Below are 23,321 nucleotides of genomic sequence, written 5' to 3'. Positions count from 1 at the left end.
CAAATGAATGGCAGTGCAAAGACACCACAAGCACAGATAAAGTCAAATATAAGTTGTATAATTCGCTGTTTTGGCATGTCTTTCATTTTACTACAATTATTTTGTTTAAAGACCGAATTATAGGTTCCAAGTTTTGTCTTCTGGTTCTTGCCCACATTTCTCCATGCAACATGCACAATGAAAAGGCATATTGGAATTAGATCCATCTATGGAAGTCCTAAGAAGTAAGAACCATTCAGGAGGAAGAAAATTATGCCTATCTACGCTGCTATAAAAGAATCTCCCAGCGTTTTGGTTCTGATACACGAACATTGAAAATATTTATCAAGAACATGTTTAAAACTTCAAAATCTGATGAACACTTAGTTATCTACTATATATTACAGTTCTATTACAGCAAAATGCACCTACCAATGGAAAAATACTTACAAAACTGAAGCAACTGTCACCGACAGTCTTTGAGGTTCAGAACCATGTTTCGTAAAAAAGTCCCGAGACTCGTGGCAATATATATACACATGGATATGTGTGTGTGTGGCAAGTCATAACCAAGTTTTCTTGCAGAAATATACATACATACATACATACATATATAAAAGACATCCTCAAAAACATGGCAACATGTTCGTTGAGAGGACGCTATGCTACAGACAATGCTCTTCTATGCATATGTTGCATTTGACTAATCCTGCAGCAACAGAACTTTAGCTCACTCACATTTGTAACTTGCTAGTTGCTACTTAGGCTTTGTTTAGCATTGAGGTCGAAAGGTGCTTTTCAACCCAAACATTGATTAGAAAAGAGGCCCTTCAAGAGTATATACCATCGGATTTAAACAGACATAAAAAATGCGCAAATGCTTATACTAGCATGCAACATACGAGCAACGAACAATACACAATGTATAACACATTTTCAATCTAAGTTTGAAGGTTCTTATTAGAACGACAAGTTCGAATTAAAAGGGAAAAAAGTATATACTAGGGCAGTTGAGACTCCAAATCACTTACTTGAAGATCTTCAATATCTTTCAATTGGCTACATTCATAACAATGATTACTCAGTAGCGGTATTTGGTGGAGTAATCTTTAGGAGCAATTACCAGACCACGACCCTTTCTAGCCCCACGGTACACAGTCTCAACAATGTCGATGAACTCCTGCTTGTCCTTGAGAGCCCAATTGATTTTGTTGTTGTTTCCGGTGCTAAGATCAACCATAATGTGCTTGTTTCTGAAGAAAAAACATGACAGTTGACGGATCATACAACTCATACATTGTGTTGAAGTCGGGCACTTCTGTTATGTCCACCAGATATATCACGGCGAAGTTCTTTATGGTTTCAGCAACAGAAGCAAGCACTTCATCCATCTGAAAAGATTAATCAAATTAAATAAGAACAGAGAAAATCCATATGAAGATACTCATTTCATATACAATAAATAATGAAAAAAGAATACAGTTACGAAAATGTGGGCTTAAAAGTAAATTATTTTCAGAAAAGAAACATATCGATAGAAAATCCTTTCAGAATGCCATTTGAGCCCCGAAAATCGATAGACATCTAAAGGTAACACGTAACAGCATAACTATTAGCAAAATGAAGAACCTGTTTCTCGGTTATATAAGAGACCATTTAGAATCATCCCGCAAATACAACTCTATATATAAGATGCCCGAATTAGGGCACCAAATTGTGTTCTTTTACCCTATACTCTCTGTTACCACCAGGACTCTTCATGTCTATAAGTATTCGAAACCCGCATACATCTGGATATGAAACTGAGGGTATTACTATTATCCTCCAAATAAATGAAAAAAATTGAATATACCCCGTATTCAAAAAATACACTATGTCAAACATTCACCTTCAAATCCAGCATAAGCAAGACTAAGGAAATACTTAAAAGTGACCGAAAACTGAACTTTCTGGTTTCTAAGTGCTCTTTCGGTGCCATTTAATCTCAGCAAATAATAAGAATTTTTTTTTTTTTGCTTATTTGGAAGAGAATTATCATCGAATGAATCACCTATCATCGAATGTCAATCACCATCTATGCCAAATTTGAGGATAATTTTCATTTTTTTAAAAAAAAAAGGCCTTTTGAAAGAGCCAATCATCATCGAATGTCGATCACCATCTATGCCAAATTAGACGAGAATTTTCAAAAAAAAAAATTAAGTCTTTCGGAGGAGTCAATCATAATCGGATTTCCGATCACCATTGTCGAAACCATTTTTTTGAGAAGCGGGAATCGACTATGTTTGAAAATGAAAATAAAAACGGGAGTCACCACCGATCTTTATTAGGTGTGATCGGATCACCTTTGTTTTAATAAAACATTTTAGTTTACTAAAACAACATTTTTAGTCTACGAAATTCAAGAGAACAAGTTTGGGAGTCGGTTACGTGCGAGGAAGGATTAACACCCTCGACACGCCCAAAAATTGGTACCGAATTGATTAATTAGTGTCTTAATGTCGAAAATTAAAAATCGGGAATAGATTTTAAAATACGATCCCTTTTTTATTAATGTTGAGTTTAAAAGTGCTTGAATTAGACCGAAACGATTGCTAAAGATTTCATCGTCTTGAGATATCGAAGTATCACATCCCGTAAATTAGGACACGATACCAATGATTCTCGAGCGTAAGTTTATCTTTAATTTTAATTGGAATTCCATGTATTTTAAAACTCAAAAGGATATTTGACTATTTAGAATCGACGAGAGAACCGAAACCCCGTAAGTTAGGGCACAATTCCTCGATGTTCCAAAATGCGAAACATTGCCTTATTTCAAAATTTATCTTTTGAATAATAACGAGCGTGACATTTAACGATGTGCATTATTTGTTTGAACTAAAACGGAACGATCTATATTGGATGAATACGTTCGAACTTCACACATTATACGATTTAAATGAAATAAAACAAAAATATAACATAGAGTATGGAATAATAACACGAATTAGATACAAAGTTGGTGAATGACAATAATATGAAGATGTTAACAAATAATTTCTAGGACATGTAATGGCAATGTTCACACGATGTATAATATTTTTAATATCAATATTCATAATAATAAAAAATGAAAACAACATCATATATGAAAAATTTTAAAATAAATAAAACGGTTTTAAAAAAAAGTAATAAATGAAACAACTATAAATAAATAATATAACAAAATAGTTTCAAATGAATAATGTATGAAAATTTAAAATAAATAATAAAGAGCTTAAAATAAATAATATGAAAATTTTAAAATGAATAAAGTATAAAACAGTTTAGTTTAAATACTATATGAAAATTTTGAATAGATAATGTATAAAATAGTTTAGAATAAAGAATATGTAAAAAAATATTTTTAAACAAATAATATATATAAAAAATTTAAAATAAATGATAATAAAAGGGATTTAAAACTATTAACATATACAACAGTATAATCAAATAAAACGTAGAAAATTTAAAAATAGATAATATCTATATAAAATGGTTTAAAATAGAAGATATATATATATATATAAATCAAAATGAATAATGTGTATAATATTTTAAAATAAATAATATATATAAAGTTTAAAATGGTCAATAGTTTGCAATACATAATAGGTAAAAAAAAAGTAACAACAAAATGATTTAGAATAAATAATAGAACAGTTTTAAAAATATTTAATAAATGAAATACGATATCCTTTAAAATAAATACTGTATAAAACATGAATAAATAAAGAAAAATAAAAAAGGATCAAAATCAAACTGATTAGGGGTTATATTGGAGTAAAAACGAAATTAGAAGTGAAAACTATAAAAAAATAAAACAACGGGGTAAAAATGAAAATATGCGCAAGGTTTGAGGATTAAATGGGTAAAATATCCAGCCTCTGGACACGTGTTCACTCGCAGCGTGCCAATGGGTCGGAGGATCCAATTGAAAAACTCAACAAAGTCATGGGGTCAAATTAAAAACCCAAAAGAAAGAGCAAAAGGATCAAATCGTAAACAAATGACAAAGTGGGAGGATCCACAGCGAAAATAGCCCATTTGGCTTTAAAACGCGCGGATCATCTGCTAAACGGGTCGGGTCGCACGGGTTCCTCCCTAAACGACGCCTTTTTGAGGTGTGTGGGGGGATTGCAAAACGTCACCATTTTGCAAGCCTATTAAAGCTAAATTTTTTTTAAAAAAATTCATTTTTTCTTTCTCTTCTCAGAAACAAAGAGTAGCCCCCTGTTTGTGCTCTTCTAGCGTTTATGCACCCATCATCGCTGCCGCCATGAAGCCATCGTAGGTGGTGATCGGGGTTGCGCGAAAGGGGTCTTTTGACCTCGATTTTAGAGCGCCCGAAGGCCCTATTCCCTTAGCCCATGAATCCGAGAGAAAAGACACCCTTTTTAGTCGGTTTCACCGATAGAGCAGGAGCTCCGATGATGCGACTTCGGATTTGGGGTAAGTCTCTTTTTCTCTATTCTTTTTGTTTTTGTTTAAACCAATTTGAAAACAGAAGAACAAAAATAAAAATGAAAACAGAAAAATAGGGAAGAAAAGATGAGATTCAACCTTTTGTTTTTTGATTGCTTAATGGTCTGTAAAAAAAATACAATATGTTCTTTCTTGGCTTTATAGCCGAAATACAATCTATTTTTTTTTTGTTTTTGTTTAAGCCTTTATTCTCCACTGTTTGTCTTCGCGTGTTGCCTTTTGTTGTGTTCTTGCTCGTTTCTGGATTGTTTTGCAGGGCTAAGAGGGTCAACAAGGGTGAAAACATGCCATTTTGGTGCAAAGGAGTAGCCATCAGGCGATGTGTGCGCCAAGGGTACACATGGAGGGGTACGATGCACTCGAGGCACACAAAGGGGGGAACGGCGCCTAGGTTTTTTTTGGCTGAATGAGTTTAGGTTTTGGGCTATTCTTGGGCTAGGTTTTTTTAGCTTTGGGCCTATAAAATTTTGGGTTTTATATTTGGATTGTAAATTTGGGTCTGGTATGTTTTACATTCAGGCTCTTTTTGTAATTGGACTCAGACTCTTAACTTATTTTGGTTTTATTTTTGTTTTTGGGTTATTGGTTTAGCCCAGGGCAAAATAGGCCCGTTACAGCTGCCCCTCTTTGCTTATTGTCGTGTAACGAAAATAAAGCAAAGACTATGAAAGGGCCAATTTTGCCTAGGCTTGCTGAGTCTCGACTTCTCCTGGCGCTTCTTTTCTTCGAGTAGCTTCAATATGCCTCATTCCAATCGGCTCTACTACAACTCCAGGGAGATAAGACTTGTTATTTCAACCTGTTCCACTGCAACTTCAGGGAGGCAAGGTTTGTGATCTATAGCTTCGATTTACTCCATTGCAACTTCAGGGGGTAAGATTTGTAACTTCGATCTGCTCCACTGCAACTTCAGGGAGACAAGGTTTGTTTTGATCTGTTCTACTGCAACTTCAGAGAGATAAGATCTGTAATTTATGGCTTCAATTTGTTCCACTGCAACTTCAGGGAGATAAGACTTGTTTTGATCTGCTCTATTGCAACTTCAGAGGGATAAGATCTACAGTTTCAATCTGTTTCACTGTAACTTCAGGGAAATAAGGCTTGTTTTGACCTACTCTACTGCAACTTCAGATAGATAAGATCTGTAATTCACAGCTTCCATCTATTCCACTGCAACTTCAGGGAAATAAGATTCACTATTTTTAGTTTGTTCCACTGCAACTTCAGGGAGATAAGACTTGCTACTTCAACTTGCTCTACTGCAACTTTAGGGAGATAAGGTTTGTTTTGATCTACTCTACTGCAACTTCAAAGAGATAAGATCTGTTTATTCATAGCTTCAATCTGTTCCACTACAACTTCAGAGAAATAAGACTTGCTATCTTTAGTCTGCTCCACTGCAACTTCAGGGAGATAAGGTTAGTTACTTCGATCTGCTTCACTGCAACTTCAGGAAGATAAGATTCGTCATCTTCAGTCTGCTCCACTGCAACTTTAGGGAGATAAGGTTAGTGGCTTCGATCTGCTTCACTACAACTTCAGGAAGATAAGATTCGCCAAAATTTGTAATTACAATCGATCTTGCTACACCGTCCTCTGAAGGACATGACCTGTAGAATCGATTTCTTGAGCCTATGCATATGCTAAATGATTAGGATGTTATGAATGAATCAAATGCTCCTAACTAGATGCGCATGGATGACGTTAGTGTGAATGCAAAAATGTTATTTTTAATGCCTAATTTGATATTATTCGCTGTTCATCGAGGTTTTATCAATGACATATTACTCCTTTTTCCTTTCGCTGGTATCTTTTAAAGAATAATAACAATTTGGGGTATTCTTTTCCAATGTTTCTTTAAATTTGGGTAATTCAAACTAATTAGTCCCATTTCAGGTCCTTGTATCATTTTAAAATCATTTCAGAGTAATATGTAAAACTTCTTTTGAATATCATTAGTCCATTAATTGTTATTTCAATGAAAAGTGCTTGAAGAAGATTATCGCAATGGACAAGATGGAATTCTATTGAGAAAAGTCTCGAAATGAATAAGATAATCAATATAGCAAATTTTTCTAAGATACAAAAGAATAAAAATAGGTGCCCTAGATATCATAGCATGAGCTTCTTTGCCCAAAACTTCTTGAGGACCCTTTGAACTTGATATATGTTTAGAAGACCAAGAGTACTTTGTTGATGCCCCAATATGTAGCATCCCTCCTTTTTAATTCAGAGAAGACAAAATTACTGTATGCCTCATTTTCAAGCAAAATTTGAATTGCCCATTCCTGGGTTTTCAACTCAAAACCCCTTTGGTCTAAAAGTGCCCTTTTGCGAGTTTTCGCCTTAGCCTCTCCCTATTTTTTTTTATAAGTAAAGTACCTCTTGACCGAATCTGAATTCATGGGGTTAGGCAAACTTTTTCCATCCATCTCAGTCAAAATCAAAGCCCCTCCAGAGAAGGCTTTCTTTACCACATAAGGTCTTTCCCAATTTGGCATTCATTTTCCTCTGAAATCCTTTTGTATGGGGAGAATCTTTTTAAAACAAGGTCTCCTTCATAAAATTCTCTAGTATGAACCTTCTTGTTATAAGCCTGCATCATTCGCTTTTGGTCCATTTGACCATGACGAATAGCTTTCAGCCTCTTTTCTTCAATTAAGTTCAGCTGATCATATCAGAACTGGATCCATTCTGCTTCATCTAACTTTAACTCTGACAACACTCGAAGGGACAGGATCTCAACTTCGATTTGCAAAACCGCTTCCATTCCGTAGACTAAGGAGAAAGGCGTTGCCCCAATAGAGGTTCTGACTAATGTTCGGTAGGCGTAAAGGGCGAATGGTAACTTCTCATGCCAATCTTTATAAGTCTCAATCATTTTTCCCACGATCTTCTTGATTTTGTTATTGGCAGCTTCCACTGCACCATTCATTTTTGGGCGATACGGCGACGAGTTATGGTGTTTGATCTTGAATTAGCTACAGACTTCCGCTATCGTACTGTTATTCAAGTTCAGCTCATTGTCTGATATGATCCTCTCAGGCACTCCATATCGACATATGATCTCTTTTTTTAAGAACTTGCTGACTACTGATTTCGTGACGTTGGCATAAGAAGTGGCTTCTACCCACTTGGTGAAGTAATCGATGACCACAAAGATGAATCGGTTCCCATTAGATGCTTTTGGTGAGATCGGCCCTATGACATCCACGCCCAACATAGAAAAAGGCCATGGGGAAGTCATGGCATGAAGAGGTAAAGGCGGTACATGAATCTTATCTCCATAAATTTTACATTTATGGCACTTCTTGGCATAGTTGATGCAATCGCCCTTCATAGTGGACCAATAATATCTGAACCTCATGATTTGTCTAGCCATTGTGAAACCGTTAACGTATGTTCCGCAGACACCCTCATGGACCTCTTCTAAGATTTGCTTAGACTCGACAACATCCACGCATCTTAAGAGCACCTGATCCTTTCTTCTTTTATATTGGATCTCTCCGTCTAAGACATAGTTACTGGCTATCCTTCTCAATGTCTTTTTATCATTTTCTGTTGCTTGGTCAGGGTATTCACGATTTCTTACATATCGTAATATATCCTGATACCAAGGATGATTGTCTTTTTCCTCTTCTTCATCAATGTTGTAGCAATGAGCCGGGGCCTCGTAGATACTCATCTGGATAGGCTTCACATCCTCTTGCTTGTTTATTTTGATCATAGAAGCTAAAGTTGCCAAGGCGTCAGCCATCTGGTTTTCATCTCGTGGGAGATAGCAAAAAGTGATATCATCGAACTCCTCAATTAGTTCCAGAACCAGCTTTCGGTAATTGATTAATTTAGGGTCTCTCATCTCCCATTCACCTTTAAGCTGATAGATCACTAATGCAGAATCTCCATATACTTCTAACACCTTGATTTTGCATTTAATAGCCGCACGGATACCCATGATGCATGTTTCATACTCCGCATGTTATTTGTGCAATCAAAATCCAATTTACTAGTAAAGGGATAATGATCTCTATTTGGGGGTACCAGAACTGCCCCGATTCCATTACCCACAACATTTGAGGCTCCGTCAAAATTCAGTCTCCAAGGATGATCTTTTTGAGAGTCTTCTTCCATGGTCACAACGTACATTAAGTCTTCATTTGGGAAATCAAAACTCAAAGGCTCATAATCTTCTAAAGCTCTACTGGCCAAAAAATCTGCTATCGCACTCTCTTTTATAGCCTTCTGGTTCACGTAGACTATGTCAAATTCAGAAAGCAGAATTTGCCAAGAAGCCATTCTTCCGTTCAAAGCATTTGACTCCATCATGTACTTCAGAGGGTCTAGTTTTAAGATGAGCCACGTTGTATGGTACAACATGTACTGCCTCAGTCTTCGGGTTGTCCAGATCAAAGCACAACACAATTTTTCGATTGGCGAATATCTTGTCTCGTATTTAGTGAACTTCTTGCTCAGATAGTATATCGCCTTTTCTTTTCTTCCTGACTTATCATGTTGGCCTAACACACACCCCATGGAGTTCTCGAACACTGCTAAATACAGTATCAGTGGTTTATCTGGGTAAAGTGGCATTAGCACCGGGGCATTAGACAGGTAATGCTTGACTTTATCAAAAGTTCTTTGGCACTCCTCATCCCATACACCTGGATTGTGTTTCCTAAGGAGGCGGAATATCAGGTCACATTTCTCCGTTAGTTGTGAAATGAACCAAGTGATGTAATTTAGCCTTCCTAGGAAACCTCGAACTTCTTTTTGAATGCATGGTGGAGGTAGTTCTTATATGGCTTTGACTTTTTCTAGGTCAATTTCGATCCCCTTTTCACTGACTACGAATCCTAACAGCTTTCCTAACCTGGCCCCGAAGGTACATTTTGCGGGATTGAGTTTTAATTGAAATTTTCTTAACCTTAAGAACAATTTCTTCAAGACTTGTATGTGCTCTTTTTTTTTCTTGAATTTTTCAATCATGTCATCGACGTAAACTTCGATCTCCTTGTGCATCATATCATGAAACAGAGTTATTATGGCTCTCTGATATGTCGCTCCTGTGTTCTTCAGTCCGAATGGTATCACCTTATAACAAAACGTTCCCCACATGGTTACGAATGTGGTTTTTTCCATGTCTCCGAGGTGCATCTTTATCTGGTTGTATCCCGAGAAACCATCCATGAAGGAGAAAAGCAAGTAACCTGTCGTGTTATCCACTAATATATCAATATGAGGCAACGAAAAATTATCTTTTGGGCTGGCTTTGTTCAGGTCTCGATAGTCCACACATATTCGCACCTTTTCATCTTTCTTAGGGACAGAGACTATATTAGCTACCCATTTTGAATATTTAACCACTTGTAAGAAGCCGGCATCAAATTGTTTCTTGACCTCTTCTTTTATTTTCAAAAGAACATCAGGTTTCATCCTTCGGAGCTTTTGCTGCACTGGCTTGCATCCTTCCTTTATGGGGAGCCGATGTACCACTATATTAGTATTCAACCCGGGCATGTCTTGATATGACCATGCGAAGACATCATTGAATTCTTATAGTAATTTAATGAGGTCTTGCCTTATTTCTATAGCGATACGAACTCCAATCTTCACCTCTTTTCCCTCTCCTACGCTCATGATTTCTACTGGCTCCTTGTGAGGTAGGATTTGTTTCTCATTTTGTTCTACCATCCTCAAAATCCTAAGAATCCTCCGTACACACATCTTGCTCAAAATGAGGCTCTGAGTCAGTAGCAGCATTACTCATGTCTTTGATATCTAGAGACCTGTTATAGAGATGAAGAAAAGTCCAAAGAATAAAAGAATCTAAGAATATTTATTGGTGGTATGATTATGAATGAAATGAAAAGAATAAAAGAATATTTGCTCAAGATGATACGCAAAGATGCATTTTTATTTAAATAACGAGACTGGATAAGAGCCTATTTCACAAAAGGATTCTTATTACCCCTAAGTTTAGAGCAATTAGCTTGTTTTAGACATTACTCAGAATTAGTTTTAAAATGCTCCCGGGCACGCATGGGCAAATGCCTACATGACCTTCGTCTCTTGTTTCTTCCTCGGATATGGCGTTAATGCTCAAATTTTCCAACATTTCTTTGGCAGACCCTTTCCTGGTCGATTTTTCTTCAGAGTAAGTAGTCCCTCCTGACACGAGTGTTCTAGATATGTGAGGAAAGGTCATTGACTCCCATTTGACCTCTTCTCCATTTAAACGCGCTCTTCTCCTTTCTTGTTTCTTCTCTAACTCATTCTTCTTCTGCCTTGCATTTGGCTTGTACCCTAAGCCAAAACGGTCTCATTTATCCATGAGCATGGGTGCCTCGATCCTTTCTTGTAGGCTTCTCTCAAGTCTTTTTCCGGGCAAAGCTCCTTTCCCAACTGTCATTTGTAAGCTCATCCTGGTAGTTTTGGATATTTTGGGCACTAGGACCTTGTTCCCTTCGACAATAAAGGTTGCGTTCACAAATTCTAATGATCGGAAAGAGCATTCTATTGCTTCATCATCTGTCCCCACATATGGTGCGTCGCTGGTAACGGATGCAATAATATATTCTTCTGCGTTTATGGTCACCAATCGGCCTTCCGTTACCAATTTGAGCTTTTGATGCAGTGATGACGGTACTGCCCCTACTGAATGAATCCATGGCCTCCCTAATAAGCAGTTGTAAGATGGCTTAATGTCCATTACTAAGAAATCTATCTTGTATGTGCTTGGACCGATTAAAAGGGGTATTTCAATCCTCCCCATTACTTTCCTTTCAGTGCCATCAAATGCCCTTACTACATTTTGGCATGTCATCATGTGGGAACTGTCCACTAGCAACCTATTCAACGTGGATAGGGGTAGGACATTTAGTGCAGACCCATTGTCAATCAATACTCCCGGTAGTGTATGTCCTTTACAGCGGGTGGTGATGTGTAGCGCCTTTGTTGACCCCATTTCCCCCGGTAGTATTTCATCGTCATTGAATAATATGAAATTATCGGTGCTAATATTGTTGACGAGATGGTCCAGCTTGTTGACAGGGATATCATCCGTGACGTAGGTTTCATTTAATACCTTCATTAACGCGCTCCGATGTGTCTCTGAGCTTAGAAGTAAGGCTAGCACTGAAATGCGAGCTGGTTACTTATGTAGCTATTCTACAATGCTAAATTCGCTGTGCTTTAAGAACTTTAAAAACTCCTTGGCCTCCTTTTCAGTCACCGGCTCATGGATTGGTGATTCAAGTATGATTGTCTTCGCTTGTCTATTGGGGTCTTTTCCTTAACAATTTCAATTCTTGTATTGGCAAGATCACAACGTCTCCCACTGCGTGTATAGAAACCTATATCTTGGTTTTCTTTTGAAGTACTAGCTGATTTTCCCCCACCTAGGATCGTCACATTACAGTCGTAATCCCAGTGAACCTTTTTACTATCCTTGTAAGGGAAGGATACCGGCTTCTGGATTATGACTCTCAGCACCATTTGTACTCCTGCTTCATTGTTCTTTGGTAGCGAAATTATCACCACAGGATGATTAACTCTTTAGACCCCTTCTGTTATTCCTTCCTCTGAGGCGTAAACCTCTCTTTCTTCTGATCCCTCGATTTCTTTGTAAAATTCTATCTCCTTATTGTCAATCAAACTTTGCATTATGGACCTGAATTTATTGCACTCTTGGATGTCATGGCCTTCATCAGCATGAAACTCGCAGTATCTTTTTGCTTCTCTAGGCCATTCCTTTGAATCTTGTGTGATTAAACCTCCTTCCACCATCTTCTTCCAAACCCATTTCATTGGGGTTTTTACCTCTGATACATCCATCTTGGTTCTTCTCTTTCCATTTTCAATTATCACGTTCACCCTTTTGTCTGAATGACTAAGTAGTGGGTTCCCCGCCACATTAGGTCCTGCGGGCTCATCAAACTTCACAACGCCCATGCCTATGAGCCTTTCGGCTACTTTTTTGAAGGCAATGCAGTTCTCAATCGTATGTCCCGAGATTCCTGTATGGTATTCGCATTGAGCATTTGCGTCATACCATTTAGGGAATGGAGGCTGCAGGGGTTTCAAGTAGTAAGGTGACACCACATGGGCATCGAATAAACTCTGATACAACTCCCTGTATGACATTGGGATAGGCGTAAACTGGACTCTCTCCGTGTTAGACCTCGAGTTTGAATATTGTCTTGCAGAACCTTGATGGCTGGTAGTCACTGTCTTTGGTTGGCTCACAGTGACTAGCTTGGAATAACTCTTATTGTATATGCTCGCGTTGTTCACTTCATTTTCTTTCCTTCTCGGAGCTAATTTCTTGGCATTTTCCCCTGTTTCGATATTTCCGCATCTTATCGCATTCTCTATCATCTCTCCTGACATTACTATGTTTGAGAAGCTCTTAGTAGCGCTTCCCAACATGTGGTTGCTAATTGAAGTTTTCAGAGTGTTGACAAAGAGCATAGCCGTTTTTTTCTCCAGTAGAGGTGGTTGGACTTGCGTCACCACCTCTGTCCATCTTTAGGTGTACTGCCTGAAGCTCTCATTTTGTTTCTTTTCCATGTTTTGTAACGTGATTCGATCAGGTGCTATGTCTGTCACGTGGCCGTATTGCTTCATGAAAGCTTGTGCCAAGTCTTTCTATGAATGGATTTGCCCGTGACTTAGTTGGTTGTACCATTTGGCCGTAGACCCGACCAAACTGTCTTGAAAGCAATGGATTAATAATTGATCATTATGAACATACCCTACCATTCTTCGAAAAAACATGGTGATGTGAGCCTTAGGAGGGAAGACTAGGTCTGGGACCAAGCTCAAGTCTTTAGCGTCGATCCCATAATGATAGTCAGTACTTTCCATCATTCTGAACTTTTCCTCCAACCACTTGCATCGATCTTTCAATTCTTTCGAGAGCCCCGTTCTCACTCTTTATTCTTCTGCCATATTATCCAGATCAGGGATTGTGGGATTAATAGAGTTATCCCTGGGATTAGAGCCTGAGCCTGTTTGATAATTGATTGGCATCGAGATATCGGCCTAAAATTGTTGAGGCCTGATCGTAACGGACGGTCTTCGCATGTGTAGCTCGGGTTGCGTTTGAGCATTCATCGGGGTGAAACCAGGGGGTAGAGCGGATCTTCAGTAATGGATGGCCTCTGCGTGTGTGCCTTATGCTACGTTTGAGCGTTTTTCGGGGTAAAACCAGGGGGTAAAGTGAATCTCCATTGTTATTTCCCATATCGGTCATAGGGCCCTTTTCTTTGTCTGGCCTACTAGTCAATAGTCGGGGCTCTTCCATCATATTTTTTTGGGATTCCAGCATCTGGTCCCTCATTTCCTGCTGATTTTTGCTAACTGTTCTTGTACTTGCGCTTGCATCTGCTCCTGTATTTCTTTCTACATTTACTCCAGTCTCTCTAGTTTTTTATCCATTGCTTCAATTTTCCTTCTTGTACCGTAGGGATGTGTATTCGGGAGATTTTCGTCGGTTTCTAGATTACTGAAACATTTTTAATTAATTAGAATCTTTTCATGGCCTTTAATGCATATAATGTAATGTAATGCAAATGCATGAATGCAAAAAGGGACGTTGATTCTAATTCAATTTCATTAGAAGAACTTTACTAGAAGAAAATTTTCTTTACATAGAACAGATGATTACATATATGACTTTGCTAAGAAGCCAAGCTAAGTTTCGGCCTCGATCTGGTTCTGACTCGTATTTTAGGCTTAATACATCAGCCTGAACTATCAAGGTTTGCAAATGATCGGCTACTTCTCGAACTTGAGCCACAACTTCGCCCATAACATAATCTCTATTTCTGATTTGATCTTGAGAGTAGTGAAGTTGTTCTTTGCAATGTTCATTGTTTGCCTCAAGGAATTCCACTCGACTTTTGCTCTCTTTTAGTGTCATCTCGAGTTCCTCTATTTTTCCTTTCAACTCTTCGATTTTGTTTAAGCTGGTCTTCAACTCAATTACGGAGTTATGGCTACGATGCAGATGTAGCGACTTTTCCAATTCAGCTATCCGAGCTTGTAATTTCTCTTTTTCGCTTTGCCTTTCTGACAAACTCTTTTTCAAAACATCTTCCCGCACTCAAACATCTTGGAACTTCTTCTCCCAGTGGCCAGCTCTAGCCTTTTCTTTTTCAATTTCTTGACGCCACTGATCCGACGTCTTACCCAAACTGGCAGTTCTTATTGACGTACGCAGCTTCTTACAATCAATCTTCAGACTATCCAAGTCATCTTCAGCTTTATTCTTCCCTTTCCTTAGCTTCTCGGCCTCTAGCTTGTGGATATTAACGTCTAAGCCCTACTTCATCTTCTCTTCCTCTAATTACTCTATCTTCTTTCCCAATTCCGAGATCCTTTTCGTGAAGTCTTGCTTGATGATTTCTAACTCAGACGGGATGACTCATAAATGCTTCTCTATCGGTTGGGTGTTCCCTTGATTCGACATAGGGATATTGTCGTTGACTCTCATACCCCACCACTAATCATACTCGGGGGTCGCCATCGGGCCCGTAGTGAATCCTTTCATTCTTCGTGTTTGGTTCCAAGCATCCGATATCTCACGAACCTTCTTCTTATAATTGTTATCTTTATAGGAAAACTCACATTGTGCCAACCTTTGTGTCACCGGTATAAACTGCCTTGATCAATATTGCCATAACACTAGTAATGGAGCGTATCCAACGGCTCCCCATATTCCTGCCAGAGGGACCCAGTCAAAATCACCGCACCGATATAAGATCTCGTCGGGGATCAACCATGGAGCCCTCCATTCAATATCTTCGACTCGTAAATTCTAGAGAATGGTTATCCATTTCCCTTCTGAGATGTCGTCTCGCCTCGATGTAGCCACTAACTCTCTTAATGGGGAATAGTCCTTAGAGAAAACCCGATAAGAGACCTTTTCTACCTTCCAAAAATTGCTATGGAACCAAGCCAATGAAGCTATGCACAACCAATAAATCTTCTTTCACCCGCTCTCCGACATGCATTCAAGGATCTAAAAGTTTCTGCTAGGATTACCGGGACAGGTGGGGTTCCTTTATCAAGGCGATCGAATAAATCTGAGACGGCTTCATCTACATGCCCTAATGCCTTAAGAATGATGATCAAACCGTAGAGGCTTAAGGCGAAAACGTCAACCCTCTTTTTCATATACAGATGTGCTAAGATTAAATCCCTCAAATTTCTCCAAGGAATACACTTACTATCCCCTTTCTGCTTGATCCGAGCTGCAACCCATTGTTCGCTCATCCCCGTGATCTTCATCAATTTCTTCAAAAAAGTTGAAACATTAACAGGTCTTGAATAGGCCCTGTCGGCTTGAATCTTCGGGCAATTATGTAACGCCATGTATTCTTCTACAATAGGCACTAAATCAACTCCTCCGAAGGTGAAGCAACTGTAGGCGGGATTCCAAAACTGCGCGAGGGCTCGAAACAAGTACTTGTCCACCTTTACATCGAGCAAATAGGGTAGGTTACCGTAGTTACAGTAAAAGAGTTTCTTGACCTCGTTATTCCAACTATTCCATATATCCCTTAATTCTTGCAGGTCGTTCTGAGTCACACTGATGTGAGTGAAATCCCACAACTCCGATTCATATCCCTCGGTCAAACTATCTCCCTTCTCTTGTTGCGTTCTCTCGGACCACACTCGAATGGCCGCATTATCCTCCACTCTATCAAAAAATCCTTTTTTCATGCTAAGCTTTTCTATCTAGTAACCGAACGTGAATCAATACCTTTTTATGATGAGATGCCACGCAATAATAGCAAAACACAACAAGTCAGTATTAAAACAAAGAATAGAACTCAAAGCAAACAGGAAATAATCAAGCACCTAATCGGGTAACCACTAGGGTTTGGTGTGTTTCCACCTAGGGTAGGCTCTTAGGGCTCATTACAAGTGGTTCGGTTCTAAAGTAAAGGTACCTGAACCAGCAGATTCCTCGATCCTCACCTATTATAGGCTCATATAGACCAAGTTCGATTCAGGGGAATACATTTCCTTATGGCTATACGGACCCTACGGCTATACGGAGATGAAAATCTTACGAAGACGCAGGTACAGATGTATCCCGAAAGCGATCCACTATCCTATACGGAGGTGAAGACCTCACGAAGGAATAGTTTCTCACTTCCACTTAAAGGGTGTGACCACAACGGTCATGCAATGCAATGTGCGAGGATATATGCATAAAAACTTGACGCAATAAAGAAAATAGAATAAAATGATGAAAACCGTAAGAAAAACGGTTGAAATGCAGTGAAGGGATCATAAGTTTAAAACGAATTTTCAAATTTCAGCAAAGGAAAAAGATCAATAAATTTATGACTTGACTCTCAAGTCCCCAGCGAAGTCGCCAAGCTGTTGAAACCATTTTTTTGAGAAGTAGGAATTGACTATGTTTGAAAATGAAAATAAAAAACGGGAGTCGCCACCGATCTTTATTAGGTGTGATCGGATCAGCTTTGTTTTAATAAAACATTTTAGTTTACTAAAATGGCATTTTTGGTCTACGAAATTCAAGAAAACAAGTTCGGGAGTCGGTTACGTGCGAGGAAGGATTAGCACCCTCGACACACCCAAAAATTGGTACCGAATTGATTAGTTAGTGTCTTAATGTCGAAAATTGAAAATCGGGAATGGATTTTAAAATATGATCCCTTTTTTATTAATGTTGAGTTTAAACGTGCTTGAATTAGACCAAAACGATTGCTAAAGATTTCATCGTCTCGAGATATCGAAGTATCTCATCCCGTAAATTAGGACACGATACCAATGATTCTCGAGCGTAAGTTTATCTTTAATTTTAATTAGAATTCCATGTATTTTAAAACTCAAAAGGATATTTGGCTATTTAGAATCGACGAGAGAACTGAAACCCCGTAAGTTAGGGCACAATTCCTCGATGTTCCAAAACGCGAAACATTGCCTTATTTCAAAATTTTTCTTTTGAATAATAACGAGCGTGACATTTAACGATGTGCATTAAAACGAAACGATCTATATTGGATGAATACGTTCGAACTTCAAACATGATACGATTTAAATGAAATAAAACAAAAATATAACAGAGTATGGAATAATAACACGAATTAGATACAATGTTGGTGAATGACAATAATATGAAGATGTTAACAAATAATTTCTAGGACATGTAATGGCAATGTTCACACGATGTATAATATTTTTAATATCAATATTCATAATAATAAAAATGAAACAACATCATTTATGAAAAATTTTAAAATAAATAAAATGGTTTTAAAAAAAGTAATAAATGAAACAACTATAAATAAATAATATAACAAAATAGTTTCAAATGAATAATGTATAAACTTGAAATAAATAATAAAGAGCTTAAAATAAATAATATAAAAATTTTAAAATGAATAAAGTATAAAACAGTTTAATTTAAATACTATATGAAAATTTTGAATAGATAATGTATAAAATAGTTTAGAATAAAGAGTATGTAAAAAAATATTTTTAAACAAATAATATATATAAAAAATTTAAAATAAATGATAATAAAAGGGATTTAAAACTATTAACATATACAACAGTATAATCAAATAAAATGTAGAAAATTTAAAAATAGATAATATCTATATAAAATGGTTTAAAATAGAAGATATATATATATATAAATCAAAATGAATAATGTGTATAATATTTTAAAATAAATAATATATATAAAGTATAAAATGGTCAATAGTTTGCAATACATAATAGGTAAAAAGAAGTAACAACAAAATGATTTAGAATAAATAATAGAATAGTTTTAAAAATATTTAACAAATGAAATACGATATCCTTTAAAATAAATAATGTATAAAACATGAATAAATAAAGAAAAATAAAAAAGATCAAAATCAAAGTGATTAGGGGTTATATTGGAATAAAAAACGAAATTAGAAGTGAAAACTATAACAAAATAAAAGAACGGGGTAAAAATGAAAATATGCGCAAGGTTTGAGGAGTAAATGGGTAAAATATCTAGCCTCTGGACACGTGTTCGCTCGCAGTGTGCCAATGGGTCGGAGGATCCGATTGAAAAACTCAACAAAGTTATGGGGTCAAATTAAAAACCCAAAAGAAAGAGCAAAAGGATCGAATCGTAAACAAATGACAAAGCAGGAGGACCCACAGCACAAATAGCCCATTTGGCTTTAAAACACGCGGATCATCTGCTAAACGGGTCGGGTCGCACGGGTTCCCCCCTAAACGATGCCGTTTTGAGGCGTGTGGGGGGATTGCAAATGTCACCGCTTTGCATGCCTGTTAAAGCCAAATTTTTTTAAAAAAACTTTTCATTTTTTCTTTCTCTTCTCAGAAACAAAGAGCAGCCCCCTGTTTGTGCTCTGCTAGGGTTTATGCACCCATCATCGCCGCTGCCATGAAGCCACCGTAGGTGGTGATCGGGGTTGCACAAAAGGGGTCTTTTGACCCCGATTTTGGAGCACCCAAAGGCCCTATTCCCTTAGCCCGTGAATCCGAGAGAAAAGACACCCTTTTTAGTCGGTTTCACCGATAGAGCAGGAGCTCTGATGATGCGACTTCGGAGTTGGGGTAAGTCTATTTTTCTCTATTCTTTTTGGTTTTGTTTAAACCAATTTGAAAACAAAAGAACAAAAATAAAAATGAAAACAGAAAAATAGGGAAGAAAAGATGAGATTCAACATTTTGTGTTTTGATTGCTTAATGGTCTGTAAAAAGAATACAATATGTTCGTTCTTGGCTTTATAGCCAAAATACAATCTATTTTTTTTATTTTTGTTTAAGCCTCTGTTCTCTACTGTTTGTCTTTGCGTGTTTCCTTTTGTTGTGTTCTTGCTCATTTTTGGATTGTTTTGCAGGGCTAAGAGGGTCAACGAGCGTGAAAACATGCCATTTTGGTGCGAAGGAGCAGCCATCTGGCGATGTGTGCGCCGAGGGCGCACATGGAGGGGTACGACGCACTTGAGGCACGCAAAGGGGGGAACGGCGCCTAGGTTTTTTTTGGTTGAATGATTTTAGGTTTTGGGCTATTCTTGGGCTAGGTTTTTTTAGCTTTGGGCCTATAAAATTTTGGGTTTTATATTTGGATTATAAATTTGGGTCTAGTATGTTTTACATTCGGGCTCTTTTTGTAATTGGACTCAGACTCTTAACTTATTTTGGTTTTATTTTTGTTTTTGGGTTATTGGTTTAGCCCCGGGAAAAATAGGCCCGTTACAACCATCTATGCCAATTTCAACATTTTTTTTAACAAAAGTCTTTCGAAGGAGGCAATTATCATCGAATTCACCATCGATGCCAAAATTGACGATAATTTTCAAATTTACAAAGGACGGCAAATATAGGGTTCATTTGATATTATTCCCAAACCTGCCGATAAAACTGAAATAACTAACGCCATTGGAGTGGGAAAATCTCCCCAGACGGTAAAGGAAAGTTCCAATAAAAAGAGAAAAGTTACAAAAGGAAGAAAAAAAAGAGAGTGAAGGGAGATAGAAGAAGAACAAGTGGAGGTACCTGCATACATGTTTCATCCCAATCGTGACCGAATCGGATGACGACGAGACGCTCTTCCTCTGCCAAGATCGCTTGATCTACAGCCTACCCTGAATGCAAGTGTGGTAGCAGATACGACATCGTTTAAAGCGTTACATCGTTACCCGCTCTTTCTCTCCGCCTGCTGGTACCTTTTTTTTTCTTTTAACTGGTTTGCAATCTCGAAATTTCGATCTCAAAACGGTATGTTATAAACCACACGTTTTGACAATGCGTTGACCACAAGCTACCAACTGCCACTGGGGCTACCTTTGGATAGTAATGCATCTTCGGTGCAAAAAGAAAAAAAATGTTTTTTTATCCCAATAATACAAATTTATATATATAAATAAATATTAAAAATAATACTTTTTTTATCAAAATAGAATAAGATTTCACAGTGAGCCTAAAATTGGGTTATTTTACTAAAATGATCTAAAAAAATTATTATAAAAATAACTCAAGTTTAAAAATAATTACTCAAGTGATCTGAAATGAACAATAAAATAAGGTTGGGGGACTTAATGGCCGGCACCACCATGATTTTTAACTCAATCATTGGCTGATGATTGTGCCAAGCTAAAAAAAATTATTTTTTGGGGTTGGAAGACTTAATGGTCAACACCTGAGTATTCTTTTTCATACAATAGCACACTGGTATATATTTATACTAGTATTTGAAAAAAAATAGTTGGGGGATAAGTGGCCGACATCACTTTATAATATTAAAAAAATAATTTTTTTGAGTATTGACATATTGATGACCAGCACCCACTTTGTTAGATAAAAAATTTTTGGGTTAGGGGTATTAGACGATCGGAATCACCTTTTTCATATTGAAAAATATTTTTTTGTGCTGGCAAAATAATTGTCGACACCCACTTTATTAGATAAAAAAATTGGGTGAGGGAACTAGATGGCTGACATCAGCTATTTCAGGAACTGAAAAAAAATTTTGGGTGCTGAGACACTGATGGCCGACACCCTTTTACTAAATTTGAAAAAAACAATTGGGGTGCTGGGACACTGATGGCTGGCACGCCTTTAACATATAGAGTTGTTTTGTCCTCTATTTGAGCTTTTTGTTTGCTTTATCAGTTGAAAATCAATACTAATAATATCAGTTTTGTTTGTTGAGGATGAAGTAGAAATTGTTGAAGATGAGTTCCCAAATTATGTTTGTTTATGTTCATTTTGATGGTGAAATGATAAATACAGTTATAGAAGGTTGTGTCTTTCAAAGTTGGTAGAAAATCTGAATGAGATTCAACAAGCGTGTTTTGCTGGCGAATTTAAAACAGAAGATCAATATAAAGATAGCTACCCGTTGCGGGAAGCAAATGTTGGGACTATTTTACAAATTTTTAATTTCAATAGATCCGCTTAAGCTCTCAGAAATGGAGTTTGAAGATGATGATGATGATCTTAGGACAATGATAACAATTTATTGCCCCCTGATATGGATAATCCTAGCCTGGTTGAGTTGTTTGTAGAGATAGTTGAACCGAAACCTGTTCAAGTTGTAATTCCAGTAAGTCAACATTCTGGAATTAATTTTGATCTTAATGTCTATTAGGAAGATCAGTCAGATTGTAGAGGGTCATTGCAAACTCCCAAAAATCCAAACTACAATGGATGTTTGTATAACATCCAAATCATGTGTCATCGTCTAGAGATTCTTTCGGAGGTATTGACCACCATAGGAGATGGTGATGAAAAGTCTGATAATGAAGGGTCTGATAGTGAAGATTTGAGTGACCCAGATTTGGAGGACATCCCTGAAGATATAGACGATAAATACCCCATGGAGGGTGAAGATATACATTTCCATTCAAGCATGAACACGAGATCCGATATAGTTATCCTTAATAATCCAGGGGCCTTAATAACTGATATAGATCCTGATGCGCTTGCGCACAAGTTCTAAGAATATCCAGATATAATGCCGGCTCACCTACTGGATGAAGAATCGGAAGATGAAGAATTATTCATAGGACAACAATTCGGTAACAAGAACGACTGCTTGCATGTAATAAAGCAGTACAACTTGAAACTGTCTGTCAACTACAAAGTCAAGAAGTCAACGGAATCTTTATATGTTGGAGAATGCTGGAAATCCCCAAGTGGCTGTAAGTGACGAGTTCAAGCTACATTAATACAATGGACACAGATGTAGACAATCGGAAAAATAAAAGGTCCTCACACATGCTCGGTTGCTCGTATGTCGCAAGACCATCGAAAGTTAGATGCAAAAACCATATGCAACTACATCATCCTGTTGGTGAATGAATCGGCCACCATCCCTAAATCTACGCTTATTGCAGGCATGCAAGCTCGATTCAAGTACAATGTTTCCTACAAGAAGGCATGGTGGGTAAAACAAATGGTTATGCAATAGTTGTATGGTGACTTTGATGCATCACAAAATGAACTTCAAGAGTGGGTAGTCGCAATGCGGAGCTTGTGCCGGGAACAGTGATTGATTTGCAAACACTGCTGCATAGAGGCCCGAACGACAAGATAGTACCGGGAAAACTAGTTTTCCATCGATTTTTTTGTACGTTCGAGCCATGTGTTAGGGCCTTCCCTCACTACAAGCTGATGGTGCAGGTGGACGGAACTTGGCTTTACGGCAGATACACGCAAATACTCCTGATTGCAGTTACACAAGACGGCAACCGGAATGTACTTCATATCGCTTTTGCCATTGTGGAAAGTAAGAACTTCGAGTCTTAGGAATTTTTCTTGTCAAACATGCAGAGGCACGATGTCAAGCAGGACAACATTTACCTAATCTCGGATAGATCGAATGGACTACTTGCTACAGTAAGGCATTCAGGGGTTCCGTGGAGGTCCGCTTATCGTATTCGACACATCGTGTCAAACTTCCATAAGGAGTAAAAAAATAAAGAATAGTGCAGAGAAATTGTAAGAATTTGTAAAAAATATTGTTCCAAAATTGATCTGATCATATTTTATTTTTTGAATATGTTGGTATTTTTTTCAAGATTTATCAATTTGTATTTTTAAATTTATTTTTTCTAAATTTATAACGGTGTAATTTTTTTAAAATATTTGTTCGAAATTGCATACATAGGGTACGAGTTAGAACCGCAAAGATTTGGGCAAAGGTTCGTAAGGCTTGAAGCTCAGATGTCAGCATTACCCAAAAATCGTCCTCTTCGCCAATGGTTGGGCAGTATAGAGAACTGACAATGGAGTCAAAGTTACGATGATGGGTTCCGGTATGGTTAGATGATGACCAACCTTGT

The 23,321-nt window shown here is 37.5% G+C and overlaps 1 pseudogene; it reads right to left on the bottom strand.

Moving 5' to 3' along the window:
• Positions 1–490: 490 nt before the first annotated feature.
• LOC107894048 (thioredoxin-like protein YLS8) lies at positions 491–20,266 on the bottom strand (annotated as a pseudogene).
• Positions 20,267–23,321: the final 3,055 nt, after the last annotated feature.

This window comes from Gossypium hirsutum, chromosome A13, assembly GCF_007990345.1.
Source record: "Gossypium hirsutum isolate 1008001.06 chromosome A13, Gossypium_hirsutum_v2.1, whole genome shotgun sequence".
Taxonomy (NCBI): domain Eukaryota; kingdom Viridiplantae; phylum Streptophyta; class Magnoliopsida; order Malvales; family Malvaceae; genus Gossypium; species Gossypium hirsutum.
This window is presented reverse-complemented; position numbering and strand designations above follow the sequence as displayed.